This window comes from Drosophila montana, unplaced genomic scaffold (assembly GCF_035044405.1).
Source record: "Drosophila montana isolate Dmon_TW-CO22-7 unplaced genomic scaffold, ASM3504440v1 contig_1761_1, whole genome shotgun sequence".
Taxonomy (NCBI): domain Eukaryota; kingdom Metazoa; phylum Arthropoda; class Insecta; order Diptera; family Drosophilidae; genus Drosophila; species Drosophila montana.
The window spans coordinates 823,393-837,628 of record NW_026996690.1 but is presented as its reverse complement, the minus strand read 5'-3'; the positions used below and the strand labels follow the sequence as shown (position 1 = coordinate 837,628).

Sequence of the window (14,236 nt, the reverse complement as noted above, 5' to 3'; positions counted from 1 at the left end):
TCTGATAAGCGCATAGAGCAAAGCAGAACTGAAGTGAACCGAAAACAAGAAAGAAGGGCTATCTTCGGCACGCCATAGATTTAATACCCTATATTATGCTTTGTTCGCTCGTATCTAAGAAGCACAGGAAAATAGTTTATGCCGAGTATAGTTGAAATATCTTCCTCATTTTCGACCGATCGTTTCTAAAACAACTACATATATGACGAACAAGGCTATATAGACTCAGCTGTGATACTGATGAAGAATACATATGTATACTTTATGGGGACGGAGATGTCTCCTTCTGTGCGTTACACATTTCGAGTCAAAGTTAGAATACCCTCTGCAAGAGTATAAAAACCCGCTTATCTAAATGCGTAAACATGCATATCTACCACAAATACAACAACAACAACAACGTTGGGAATGGGGAAATACACAGAGCATAAATCGTATGGCAATAATAATAATTCATTTCGTATAAGTGGGGTTAAATAAACATACATATATAGGTATGTATGTATATTTGTTTTGTGTGTACTTATAATTTTTACTAAAAAAAATAGAACGCTGGCCTGTGAATGAAACTCAATCACTTTAATTTACACTACTCAACGGCGTGTGTGTGTGCGTTTGTGTGTGGGTGTAAACTACAATTTCATTGATAACTTCGAAATACGAAATCAAATAAACAGTACACACGCACACATTCAATACGCTTATGAAATTGCATAGGCAAGAGACTAAACAACGCTGACTTTGACGTTGACGTCGACTGCGGCAACGGCCACACAAATTGGGCAACTTAGCTAACTCGCTCGCACTCGCTAGCGAACTAAAAAGCTAGTCATAAATAATAATTAAATAAATAAATACTTGTGTGCTAGCACACATACCAGAATAAAGCTCTCTGCTCTGTTCTCCGGGGCTCAACTTGTTATCAAAATCAGCGCATTGACGTCCAAGCATTCTCTATATGCATACATACATATACATATAAAAGTTTTTGTTGCTTTTGCTATGAATCTTGACAATTTTTATTTACACACTTGCATTCCACAAGCACTCACACACACACACACACACTTGTAAATGTCATTCAAAATACGCGCTGAATTTCATTCACTTGATTCACAGCTACAACAATAACAACAACCACGAGCGCTGCTCAAACTTGCGTTTTGCCTTTTGCTTTTTACGCTATACTCGCTGCATTCATTCACTCACACATATTGCAATTGAGAGAAAACGAGCGTGTATCGAAGCGACAAAGCGCTAGTGCGAGCGAGAGAGGTTGATAAAGAGAGGCGAACACACGCACGACATGCAATGGAGCCGGATCGCTGCTCAGCAGCCCTGGGCCGGTAGCTCGTGTGTAGAGCTAACGGGGCAATTGGCTCGTTCATTGAGTAATTCGAAATCTTTGTGGTCGTTACGTGCTCATGTGTGTGTATGCGTCTGTGAGTATTTCACACGTCTTATAGACATCAATAACCAACTTCAAAAATGTTTGTACATTATACAAACATACATTGAAAAAAACAATTTTCATAATACATTTTTTTACAACAATAGTAAAAGAAAAACAAGAGAGCTCTAAGCGGGAGTGCCCGACTAGAAGATATCCCACACCAAACACACAAATATGCACATCGGCGCATACGATCAATTGAAAAAAATCAGATCTGAGAATGCCACATTATACCCTTTAAGAAGAGTTGATTGCATTAAATAAATCATACTTACATATGTAAAACATAGTCTTTTTCACCTTTTAAATAAGCAAATAAGGAAAAGATTTTATAAAATTAATTTAAAATAAAATTTCCCTTTGCGGGACTGGAATTTCCCCCGTAAATCGAACAAAACATGCACTCGACACCGTCGTATACTCTACCGCCCTGCTAACATTTGGATTATGTGTGGAAAATCCGCACACAATCACAATACAATACAACACAATCGCATTTCTATTAATAGAGTTAGAAAAATAACGCACGCACACGAATGTATGTATGTGTGCACATGCATATAAAAAAACGACTGCGCTTGGTGCTAACAGCCACGTGGTCTGCCAATATGGCCAGCACCTTAATAACTTCGGTGTTTCTTAACCGATCTTGATGAAAGGTTCTGCAGTAGATCATATTGAACCATAGAATATTTGCGAATATTCGCAAAAAAGCAACATGCCTAAACATGTGGCTGAAGTTGCAATTTGAATTTTTGTTTACGAATATTGCGAGAGTAGTCAAAAATCAATTACATTTTTTTTTGTATACTATTCGAGAATCTATATGCCAAATTTCGTGACTCTAGCTCTTCAAATCTACGAAATATGCTCAAAAAACAGGATTTATCGATTTCTATTATCTATATAGAAATAGGAGTCAGTGTCCACTTCTTATAGGTTCTGATATCAACAAGTTCATATAAACGATCGACAATATACTATATTGGGTACAAAATCCTTGTAACCTTTTTACCCAATTTCAATGGGTTCAGGGTATTAAAAAAAAGCATATAAAAACCCAAAGACAAAAACTGGTCGACAAAAAATGCTGTTTTGAAATTACGTTATTTCCGCTTTAAGATCCGCAAACAGTCTCAACAGCGAAGTCAGCTGAGACAGCGACGCTAGCTGAGACAGTGACGCTAGCTGAGACAGCGACTGAAGCAGCAGCAGCATCAGCAGCGGTTTCTGGCGGCTGCTGCGACAACTTTGCTGTGGAGAGTTACAATGTGTGGAGAATTTGCACTTTAAATAAAGTCTCAATTCTAAGGTGTAGACTGGTTGCTTTGATTGATTGAATTTTAAGCGTTTGGGGGTTTAACTCGGATTTCGTAATTACGATCATTTAATTGAATACAAATAATGTCAGCTTATATTGCTGATCGGCATATAACAACCATTTAAATGAAATTGTCTATAAATGATATTTAATTATGCATTAAAAAGTTGTCAAAAACATTTAAAATGGGTAACAACAAATTGCGGAAATTCTTTTGTTGAATTATTTGAACTTATTGTCCTCTTCTTTGAATAAATAGAGAATTACCTAGCTGTCAAATCTGTTCTGCATGTCTTTAATAGCTCTCCCTCTCTCTCTCTCTCTCTCTCTCGTTTATCCATTCATTTTGCTCCTTCTCGCTCGGTCACCTCCAACTTCTTAAATAATCGCCCTTCTACGCGATTTTCAACAACCCAAATAAGGCTTGCACATTTATACGTTCTGTTTCTTTGTGATATATAGAGATATGTATATTTAGCACAGCATTTCCCTTTCTATAAGATGGCTTTAGATATCTGACATCGAATGTGTCGTCCGGGCTCTTGGTACAGGTTATACAAACATGTGTACCGATAACTATATATGAAACTTAATTCTAGCTAAATCCATGGAATGTAAACAAATTTTATACACATGATAGGTATACGATTGCAGTGTTAAGTAATTTTGTTAGGAAATCCCAAATCAAACACCGCATGTGCAAAATTCGAGTTAAAAAGTAAATCGTTGACTAGATTATTTACAGCCAATAGGTATTTATATATGTATGTACGTGTGCACATATGTATATTTATAGAGGCTATAAATACCTGGCCAAACATACACTATAGACTGACTAACTACAGTAACTGGTATATGTAAGTCTGATAACTGGATTCCGTATCAAATCAATCAAATCAAATGGTGCCCAGGGTGTCCAACAAGGGGGCTACAAAATTAGCAATAGTTTATGTTATCTAACAATGAGTGTATTGTGTCTTTCTCTCCCTCTCTTTTACTCTTTTTACCTTGAGCCTGCAGTGTTGTCGCTCTAGTCGAATTTTGGTACTTGTTGAGGCATTTCTTGGAATTATTTCTCTTTTTTATAGCAACCGCAGGCATAAAGGGGTCAACTGCCTCGACAAAAAAAATTCAGAAAAACAACAGGAAATAACATATATATGTATATATATTGCTCATAAAACACATCACACTCGGTCGTACCCTGACTTGACTCTCCAACTTGTAAACAAACCCGTAACCGTAGTAGAACAAGTATACTACAAAATATTTGTCGTTGGTAAATAAAAACAGGCGCTAGATTGCGCCAAAGTCATTTCTATTATTTGACTGAGAACACCATATATCTATATATATATATATGTATATGTATATGTATATGTATATATACATTATATAAACATATATATGCTTTATAAATGTTTTCATTATTCTTTTTATCGACATTAAAGTGCAAGTTGACGCATTTCGTCCAGACAGGAAGTTTACCCACGCCTACGGTAGTGTGTTTAGTTTGGGGTTAGATGTCTAGACCATAATACATCCAAATACACCTGGTTTTTGTGTGGAATGCGGAAAAGGAAGTTAGTATGACAATATATTGATAAGCGCAAACATACGGGCGTACTTCAACTTAAGCGGATACTTAAAAGCTCCACTTTATTGACAAGTTCAATTCCTGAAAGCGAGATTATGCAATTATCTTAGAAAGTTAATACCTATGCGATCCGCTATCTATAGATTAGAGCAAGACTATAATACATTCTTATTTTGTATCAGATACTATAACAAAACGGAAAATTTTATGGGTTTTTTTTTTTTAAATACAAAGTAGTTTGTTTGAACCAAATTCTGAGAAATTATCCCCGTTTTCTTTAACTTAACGGCTCCCCAGGGAATCTTGTGGGATCTTAATAAATGTTACTGAGACTTAACAAATAAATTAATAAAAACTAAATGCATTTATCGTTTTCTTGTTAAACCGGAAATGGCCAAATTGCCGAAAGTTGTAATTTATTGAAATATCATATGAAAAATCTGTAAATTGTATGCACTTTGTATGCGGGGACCCATCTTATCGCAACGTCCAGTTGTTATTTGTTATTGTGAAATTATATATTTATAAGTAACAATATGATTTGGAATAATGCGCGTGCAACTGATAAAACCTTAATAATGAACAGACCAAAGAACGTGCGTCCCGATGGCATACATATATGTCATGCATATGTATGTACGCATACGTATGACAGAATTGGGACGGCATCTAAGAGCTAGAGATGATATATATGTACGCATATATGGAAATGTCACGGCACGACACGATCAATGTTACAGGACGTGAAAGAGTCACGAAGTGTAGTTCGTGCTTGGGGCACTCTACTGTACTCTCTGCAACTGATCGTCATAAATGAAGGGTATAAGGAATAGGGCAGAATATCAAATAAATAATCCATTGTTAACTCTCAGAAAATACTCTACTGTGAAATACTCTAACTGATCGTTGCAGCTTGCTAGGATTTTTCTTTCCTTTATTTACCACATATAATCGCCAAATTCTGAATAATTAGCTTATTATGTAATTATTATTGTGACTGCATCTAACTCTACTCACTACTCTGATTTAGTGTATTATACTATTCTCTCTCTTTTTTTTTTAAGCAAATATTTAGGGTATTCGTCTGTTACTTTGTATATTATGTGGCTTATTGTTTATTTGGATTTATTCTTGAGTAGTTGCACTTAACTAGTTACTACTGTAGTTCAATGAGTCGTAGTCGTGTTGTAGTAGTATTTATTGCAACTTATCAACTAAGCTATTAAGTGTATTCCCTCTACTTACAAACTCTTACTGTTTGACGCTTATCTGTTCTGGGCTCTACTGAATCATATTACATTTGGTATTATCAAATGCAAAATATCGATTAAGCTAGTAAGGGTATTCCCTATTGCTTAATGCTTATAGTCGCTGCACTCTTCTAGCTAGATCTGTGGCCCATCCACTCGTCGAGTCACACGCTCCGTTATCTGTTCCATCTATAGACCATATACATACGTATGTGCTCACGCACTTATACGAAGGAGGAGATCGGCACTTTTAATCAGTCACTCTTTTTGTACGTCGAGGGGAATCTGGGGGGGGGGGGGGGGGGGGTTGGGCTTTTCGACTCTTATTAGATTTCCCATTCAGTGTTATCGGGGCAGCTGTTGATACGAATATTGGACGTGCCGGCCGCGTCGCATTCACAGTTAATGCTATTTACGCCCAACCCAATTCATAATTATTTCTATGTTTAGCTCCATTTGGTGGTGGGTTGTGCACCGCGGTGCGGTGATTCCCGATTGGACGCGCGTTATCAAAACTATTTCTTAGCCATCAAAACAAGCGACATCTGATCTGCACTCTACTAATGAGTTCAAGACTTGACCCAGCTAAGGTTTACCGAAAACTAAACCACCACCAAGAAGTCTAGAATAATGTTGATAATCTGGGAATGTATGTATACATAATCTAGGAATATATTTATTTCTAAAATTTTACCGGTTGGTACACTTTTAAAAAAACGTTCTTCTTCTGGAGACCTTTTGCTTATATGAATACAAATCTTGATCTCAACTATTATTCAATTGATAGATCTGCAAAAAAGATCATTGTAAAAATTATATTATATAAAATGTATATTACAATTATATACATAATATATTTATATGAACATTCAGAAATAGCTTTTTACATCGAGAGTCACTCGTAGATAGCTTTCTTCTTGCATAGCTCAGCGTAATTATGTTTTGTTTAATACTCAACGCGACAAATTCCGATCGGGCCTGGAATTTCCGATTCTCTCATCGTGGTTTTTTTACTTTTTTTTTTTGGGTCTTTCGGTATGCGCAACCTGTTTGGCCTCTCCGCTCACGTATCCAGAGTTAATTTCTTTTGGAGCGCACTGGCATTTCGTAATGTTTTTCGCAGGTGTCTCTTGTAATGGCAATCGGGGGTTTCTTCCCCCTTCTTTCTCTTCTTCTTCTTCTTCTGCTTGTTGTTGTTGTTTCGGTTCGGTGCCGCGGATCGGAACGGTTCTGCGGTTCAGTCTAGGGTGCGCTTCGCTACGTTTTATGACGTTCGTTGATTTCGAGAAATGATGAATAAAACGAAATAAAAAATGTGTTGCATTCCAAACGGTTCTTCGCATTTCTTTAACCGATTATTTCTTGGTTTTTCCTTTCTTTTGAAATTTTATTTTATTTTTTTGTTGTTTATTTTTTGGGCAAATGAAAAGTGTACTGGCATTTCGATTTTACGAGCTTTTGAATGAACGCGCAAACAAATAAACATAAACGAGCAAACATGAATACAAAAACACAAGAGCCGCAATCACCAGTCAAGTGTCTAACATTTTCTTATCGCGTTCAAAATGCATTCAATCCGAAAACAATTCCAACAACAACAACAACAACAACAACAATAAGAACGATAATAAAATAAAAGAACAATAAAATGTGAAGCAAAGCAGTTCCATAAACATAAACATAAACATAAACATAAACCCAATTCAATTCGCGTCAACTGATGAGAGAGCATTCAGTTCGTTTCATTTGTCACAAGGCTGGAAAATAAATCAATTTGAATATTCATTTAATTGAATAAGAAATACCCTTGCCAAAGCGGCGCATACAAATTGTGTAATCAAACATGCGACAACACATTCACAGAAGGAATTTTCAATCTAATAAATTAAGTATCTTTGCTTATATATGTATAGATAGATTTTGTTAACGATATTTATGATATATAAAAGAAATGTGAAATGTGTAACGCATAGAAGGAGAAATCTCCGACCCAATAAAGTATATACATACATATATTCTTGATTAGTATTTTGTTTTTTAAGATATCTTAACCATACTCGGCATTAACTATATTAAGAGCAAAGCATTATGAAATGTTTCTCTCTGCAAGGGTATTAAATCTTCGGCGTGCCCTTCTTACTCGTTTCACTTTGTCAAAATCCGAATACTACAACCAGAAAGGATCTGTCGAAAATGATTTTTTTCTATAAAGCAAAAATTTTTATTTTGCTGTAAAATATTTTTTCTATGTATTAATTATTACTATATGTATATGGAATTTCAATTTTACAAACATAATATTTCTTCGGTTTACTACAAAAATATTTGAATAGTTTAGTTTTAGTTTAGTACATGTTTTCTTTTTGCATTTAAAAATGGGGGAGAAGAAGAAGATGATGATGAATATGGATTGGGGAAAGCCGACACCCGGCACTGCACGACACGCGTCTGCACTGTAATCGAATACATGCCGTGTTGGCTTTCTATATTTCTGAGGCCCTAGCTGGATTTCGTTAGAAATCAATGACAATTGTTTTCTATGGAGCTTACAGAAATAGTATATTTACCCCTAAATGGAGTTTGATTTGATCAGAGTAAAGGCAAACAAAAATTTGCAATTTCTTATTGCTAAACTGTTTCCGAAACTGAACCCGAAACAAATAGAGCTTTATTTCCAATTAGTTAGACGATGATAACATGCGAGTTAACCGACAGAGTTTCTGGTTCGACGGTTAAACTAGTTGTGTTATCTTTCGGGCCCAGGCCTGGGAACCCTCTCTAAGCACGGCTGATTACGAATTGTTTACTTACTCAAGAATTAGCGTGTGAAAGCTCCTGAATTAATCGTGAGTTAATTGTGACTGGACTAGATTCAACACTTTGTTTGTGGGTGAAGTAGCCTGAGAGACCTTTGGCTGCCTCCAATCAGGCATTATGAAGCTTGATCAAAACAATACCGCAGACGCCTACACTGCGCAAAACGAGTGCTTGCTAACAAGAAATGGATCAAATCGAAATGAAAAAATCTATAAAAACATTTAATTAAAAGTAAAAAATGTTATTTAGGGAATCTTATATAAAATAAAGATTTAAAATATATAATAGTTGGCACAACATTTTTCTTCGAGTGTATACATTTTACTTTTTTTGTGTATATATGTACATGTGTTTTGTTTGTAAGAATTGCATTGACTAAAGTATAAAGTCCAATATTGCCAATTTCTCCATGTGAGCAGAACATAATTATATATATATATACATACATACGTACACATATATACATATACATATATCTCGCTCTTTGTATGCATGTGCATTTGTGTGCACATATATAGAGGTTGTGTGTATTGCCATTATCAGCTTTATACTACATGCCTGTGCTGATGCTCCTGATAATGTGTGTGTGTGTGTGTGTGTGTGTGCTTGTGTGGGTGTAGACGCATTTAAATGTCATATTAGTTATTAGCATTTGCCCCGAGATCATTCCAGCCCAATTCGCCCTCTGCCACACCCCCCCCCGTCTCTCTCGCCGCGCAACGCCCCCTAAACGAATGCGGCTCGAACTGGCCCCGGCACCGGGCAAGACGATTTATCTCGCGTGAGGCGTCACGTTGCTTATCTGGAACTTGCACAAATGAGTCGCGACGTCGAGTTGGATCGTATACCCACTAAATATCGAGCAAAACAACAGGCCCGACGCGACGCACACACACGCACACTATAACTAAACTATATCAACGAGTTTAGTTTCACCTGTCAGCTCGTGCTCTCCTTGTCTCTCTTATTCCATATGTTATTCTCATTCGTTCTCTCTCTCGCCACCTCTCTCTCTCTCTCTCTCTCTCTCACACTCTCTGCCATAGTTGGCATGAGTTTGCGAATTCATTAGAGCCCAGCCATAGAGATTAGGCACTACATGTGACCATCCAAAGTAGCTGTTCCACAGTATTTCACAGGCGTCGCCGAAACATTATGAAATTACGTATAGTTCACAATTACAGTCACAATGACAAGGCTGTTGAAAAGGCAAAACTATCATGATCATTCAAATGAATGCAAGTAAACAACAATGTTGCACTCACTTATTTCACACATGATGAAATAATTGTTTAATGAATAGTCTGATAAAAAAACCTGTCAAATTAACGATAAATATCTTGATATTGATAAACTAAAAAAAAAACAACCAAAACCTATTTTAAGAACAAAACTATATTTATCGGGCGATTCTAAATTGTTGATCCAATAGAATATCGATTAAAAACCTAATCTTTAATCAAAGATTAACACAAATTCTGCTAAATAAACTAACAACATTTTGTTGTAGAGTTAAGATCGAGCATTCTATATTATATATATACATACATATATATACAATATATATTCAGAATTTAAATATTTATCAGCTTTGAACTGATCAAGTTCAACTTAACTTAAAATTAGCTAATATCATTTGCAATCGCAGGCCATTTTCTTCATCAAGAATTTTTTAAAATCAGTTTATGGATGGAAAAAAAAAATAAAGCCTCGTTAAATCTGCATAAATTTGTTTACATTTTTGCATAAAATTTGGATAAACTCACCTGTTTTGCTTAAATTGAAAACATTTAAATTCCAGCTATAGAATGTTGTAGACTGATTCATAATGTTGAAAATAAAATGGATGTCATATAAATCGATGGGGTCTTAAACAAAAAAGAAATAATACAGCTTAAAATTTGTTACCAGGCCAGAAAATTGCCCTGAAAAGTGCAAAATTGTGTTTAATTTTTACTCTCGCATATAGTATATCAACCGCGTTGACAGTAGGTATCTATATAGCTGCGAATTCTAACGAACTATTCGAACTATTTGTGGAATATATGAAATATTCATATAGCTGCCATTTCCAGCGAAATATTCACGTCTGGCTTGTGACTAAGTTGTTCAGTAATCTATGAGTCGCTTGTTTTGATGTTTTCTCCAACAAATTCTTACATCATCGCAGTTCAAATTTAAGAATCGATAAAAAAATAAAACAAAAACAAGTAAGAGTGCTCCAGTTGGCAGTGCACGACTATGAGATACCCCCCCCCCCCCTAAACGCACGCACGCCGATGCAAGCTGCTAACCAGGAAAAATCGGATCTATTATCCCTTTTTTGTAAATCCATTTCCAAGGGACTCATAAAGTGAACCCTATAAGGGAACAATTAAAATCAAATTAAAAATGTCCTCCTGCTGAGATTCGAAGTCGCGCCCGTCCGTCGAACGAATTACTCGCGATCGCCCCACACCTTATCGCCAAAGCACATCACAGCAATTCAAATAATAGAATTCGATAAAGAATGCACGCATATGAATAGATATAGTCATGTGATTTGCGAAATCGGGAGGCGGTATACAGCAAATGAAATATACCTGATCTGTGAATACTATTCGACAATCCACATACAAAATTTGGTGACTATTGAAACATACGAGATATGCTAAAAAAAAAATCGGGATATCTATGTCGACTGCTATCGATTGCACGTAAACGGGTCAACTTAAAAGGAAAACTCGAAGGAATTTTCAAGCCTCCAGCTCGTATAGGTTCTGATATCGACACGTACATAAATTCAAACATATGGATATGGGTTTTTTGTTGCTGAACAAGAATATATACATATACTTTAAGGGGTTTCCTTCTGCTGCCTGTTACATACATTTGCACAGAAGCATTATACCCTATTTAACCATTTCTAATAAGTTCAGGGTATGCCAAATAAAATTAGCCTAAGGATTTGTCGAAGCGTTAAACATAATTATTAACTCTCTTGTTGTGATTGGTCTGAAAGAAATGTTAACTTTGTGGTTTTATTCAATTTTGTTGCCAATCTTTTGTTCAATGTGTGCGTGTAGACATAAAGAGAAATAAAACAAAAAAATAAAATAAAAAAATATATAAAAAAAACTTGCCCATTGGCGGATTTGGAGCATAAGAAATATTTCATGCATTGCTACGCTTTGGTTTTGATTGTTATTGCTGTTGTTGTTGTTGTTGTTGTTGTTGTTGTTGTCACTGCTGCTCTTAACTGGTCTGGCAACTTTGGTCGGATTGGAATGTTGTTGCCTTTTGGAAGCCGCAGCGCAGAGTGGCAATTGTTGTTGTTGTTGTAGCTGTTGCCGTTATTGCCAGCGTCAATGCCGTCGTTAACGTTGTTGTTATTGTTAATTTAAACTCGCATTTTTGCTATTGCTGTTGTTATTGCTGCAACAATGAGTCAGAAGCATTTAAACAGCAGCAGCAGCAGCGTCAGCAGCAGCAGCAGCAGAAGCCGCTCGATTGGCGTCATTCGCCAATGCCTTAACGTCGCTGCCAACTGCTGCGCGTGCGTAGTAAAGGCAATTACACAAGCGCATGCCCTTAAGCCATTGCAGCTGTACATAAAAAAACAAAAAACTGTAATCAGGTGAATAACAGCAAAGCAAATGATAGTTAAGCGTGCCAATAGCAGTTCTCTCGCATTTAACGAGCTCGTGCACGGTGGCGCCTGTGGCCGAGTTTAACAAAATTAAACAATGATAAAAAAATTGCCAAGTGGGAGCGTCTGTTAATTTTCCACGTGTGTGTGTGCGTTTGTGTCTGTTAACCAACTCTGTTGTATTTCGCTGTCAAAGTTAGACGGAAATGTTGCGCGTTATTTCACCTGATAGTAAAAAAAAAATACAAATTTGTGAAATTGGGTCAGCCTGCCAGCAACATTGTTGTTATACAGTTTGGTGAGCACAAAGCGAGCTCTCTCACGCGCGCTCTCTGTGTTCATGGTTGTGTGTGTGTGTGTAACTGAAAAGAGCTGTACAGTTTGAGAGCCAGCCGCATAGCTTATGCGAACCGCTGTGGCTCCCTAACTGTGCGGCGATGTCTCGTTTGATTGCGAAGAGCGAGCAAAATAAGAAGAAAAAAAAAAAAAAAACAGTATTGAGAGAGCGAGCAGTAGTGCGAGTGCGGCAGGTGTCATGGCGTTTCGACAAAAGGTAACCTGCAGTGGGCAGCGTCGCACTTTTTATTTAGATTTTGTTATTGTCTTTAGCATGTGCTTTTCATTTGTTTTTTTTTTTTATACAAACACATGTACTTAAGGCATTTTAATTATTTCAGTTATATGTACATACGTACATACATATTTGGTTTTTGCTTTTTTCTCTTATTATTTATGGAGCCTGTGGCTTTAAAGTGCGACTGTGGGCCGTCCGGGCTGACAATTATAGTGTATTATTTTTACTGCGCAATAAAAGCAAAAACAACAAGAACAACAAATAATAATAAAGCATAATAAAGCAAGCGACCGCCGCAGCATTAGCTATGAGAGCGCGAGAGCATGGTGTGTGCGTGAGTACAAAAGAGAGATAGAAAAAGACAAAGAGGCGGACGTTGTTGTTGTTAATTTTATGGGAAACAAAAACAATTTGCAATTCGCTGACAAGCCCACAAGAACAAAATCTAATAGTACTTGTATATGTATTTGTACATACACATGAATAAATACATATGATTGCGTGCGTGCGTGCGTGAGTGTGCGTGAGTACGATTAAACTACGCAGCAGCATTTTTACTACTGCACAACAAAAACTACAACAACTAGAGGCGGGTGGTGTGTCCCGCTTCCTCCTTTGGCAGCTCTCTTACAATATTTTTTCTCTGTTTTGTTGCCACGTTTTGCGCTCAGCCGCTCTCATACCGCTGACAACGCAGCCGCATTTTGTTTTTATTACGCCCCAAAAACCGGCAACACCCTGTGTGAGACACATGGGAGGAGGGTGGGCAGCGTCAAGTTGATGAATTACAACGTAGTTGTAAATACGCTACGCACACTTTTTTCTTCTTTTTTCTTTTTACTATTTACTACGCTTTTACAATTGCTGCGCTGCTGGCGTCGCTGCCACTGTAGCAGTCTCTCGCCTGGCTTTAACGTCAGTGCGGCGACGGCCGCGCGTCATGCAAACAAACGTCAATGCTGTTTGGGCAGCAGCAACAGCAGCAACAACAATTTTAATAAACACTTTTATTTATTCTTGTTTCTTTTGCCGCATAAAATTATTGCCAATGTGTGTGTATAATTGTCATTGTATTGGTGCTGTCGGCGTCGATGTTTAGCAGAACTCTGCTGCTTAATTGAGCAATGCGACAGAGCATTAGCATATATACATATACATACATATGTACATAAGTATGTATTAAAAAGTTGGCGTGAGCTCGTGAGATTTTTCTCTCAAAATAGAATGAGAATGAGAGTAATGGGAGGCAAGAGTTTATACTATGAAAAGCCGCTTAACCACATACACACAAATTATATATGTAGATCTAGTTAACATTATGCGCTAAGTAACTCTTGAGACATACATACATACATGTAATGCATATGTTATTCGAATATAGTAAAGCGTGTAATGTTATTTAAAAGCTATTAATCCACATGTGTGTATGTAAATATTTATTAAATTATTAGCTGCATTCATTAACATTATGCGCTATGTAACTCTTGATACATATATACATGTAATGCAAATGTTATTCGAATGTTGTGCGAAAGCTGTAGTTAAATGTGTGTGTAAATATGAAATAAATTATTTATTGCATTCATTTAATGACGA

The 14,236-nt window shown here is 36.6% G+C and overlaps 1 protein-coding gene across 2 annotated transcripts in view; it reads left to right on the top strand.

Moving 5' to 3' along the window:
• The window catches only part of InR (Insulin-like receptor), a 51,560-nt gene that overhangs the window by 25,475 nt on the left and 11,849 nt on the right, over positions 1-14,236 (top strand). The window lies entirely within an intron of this gene.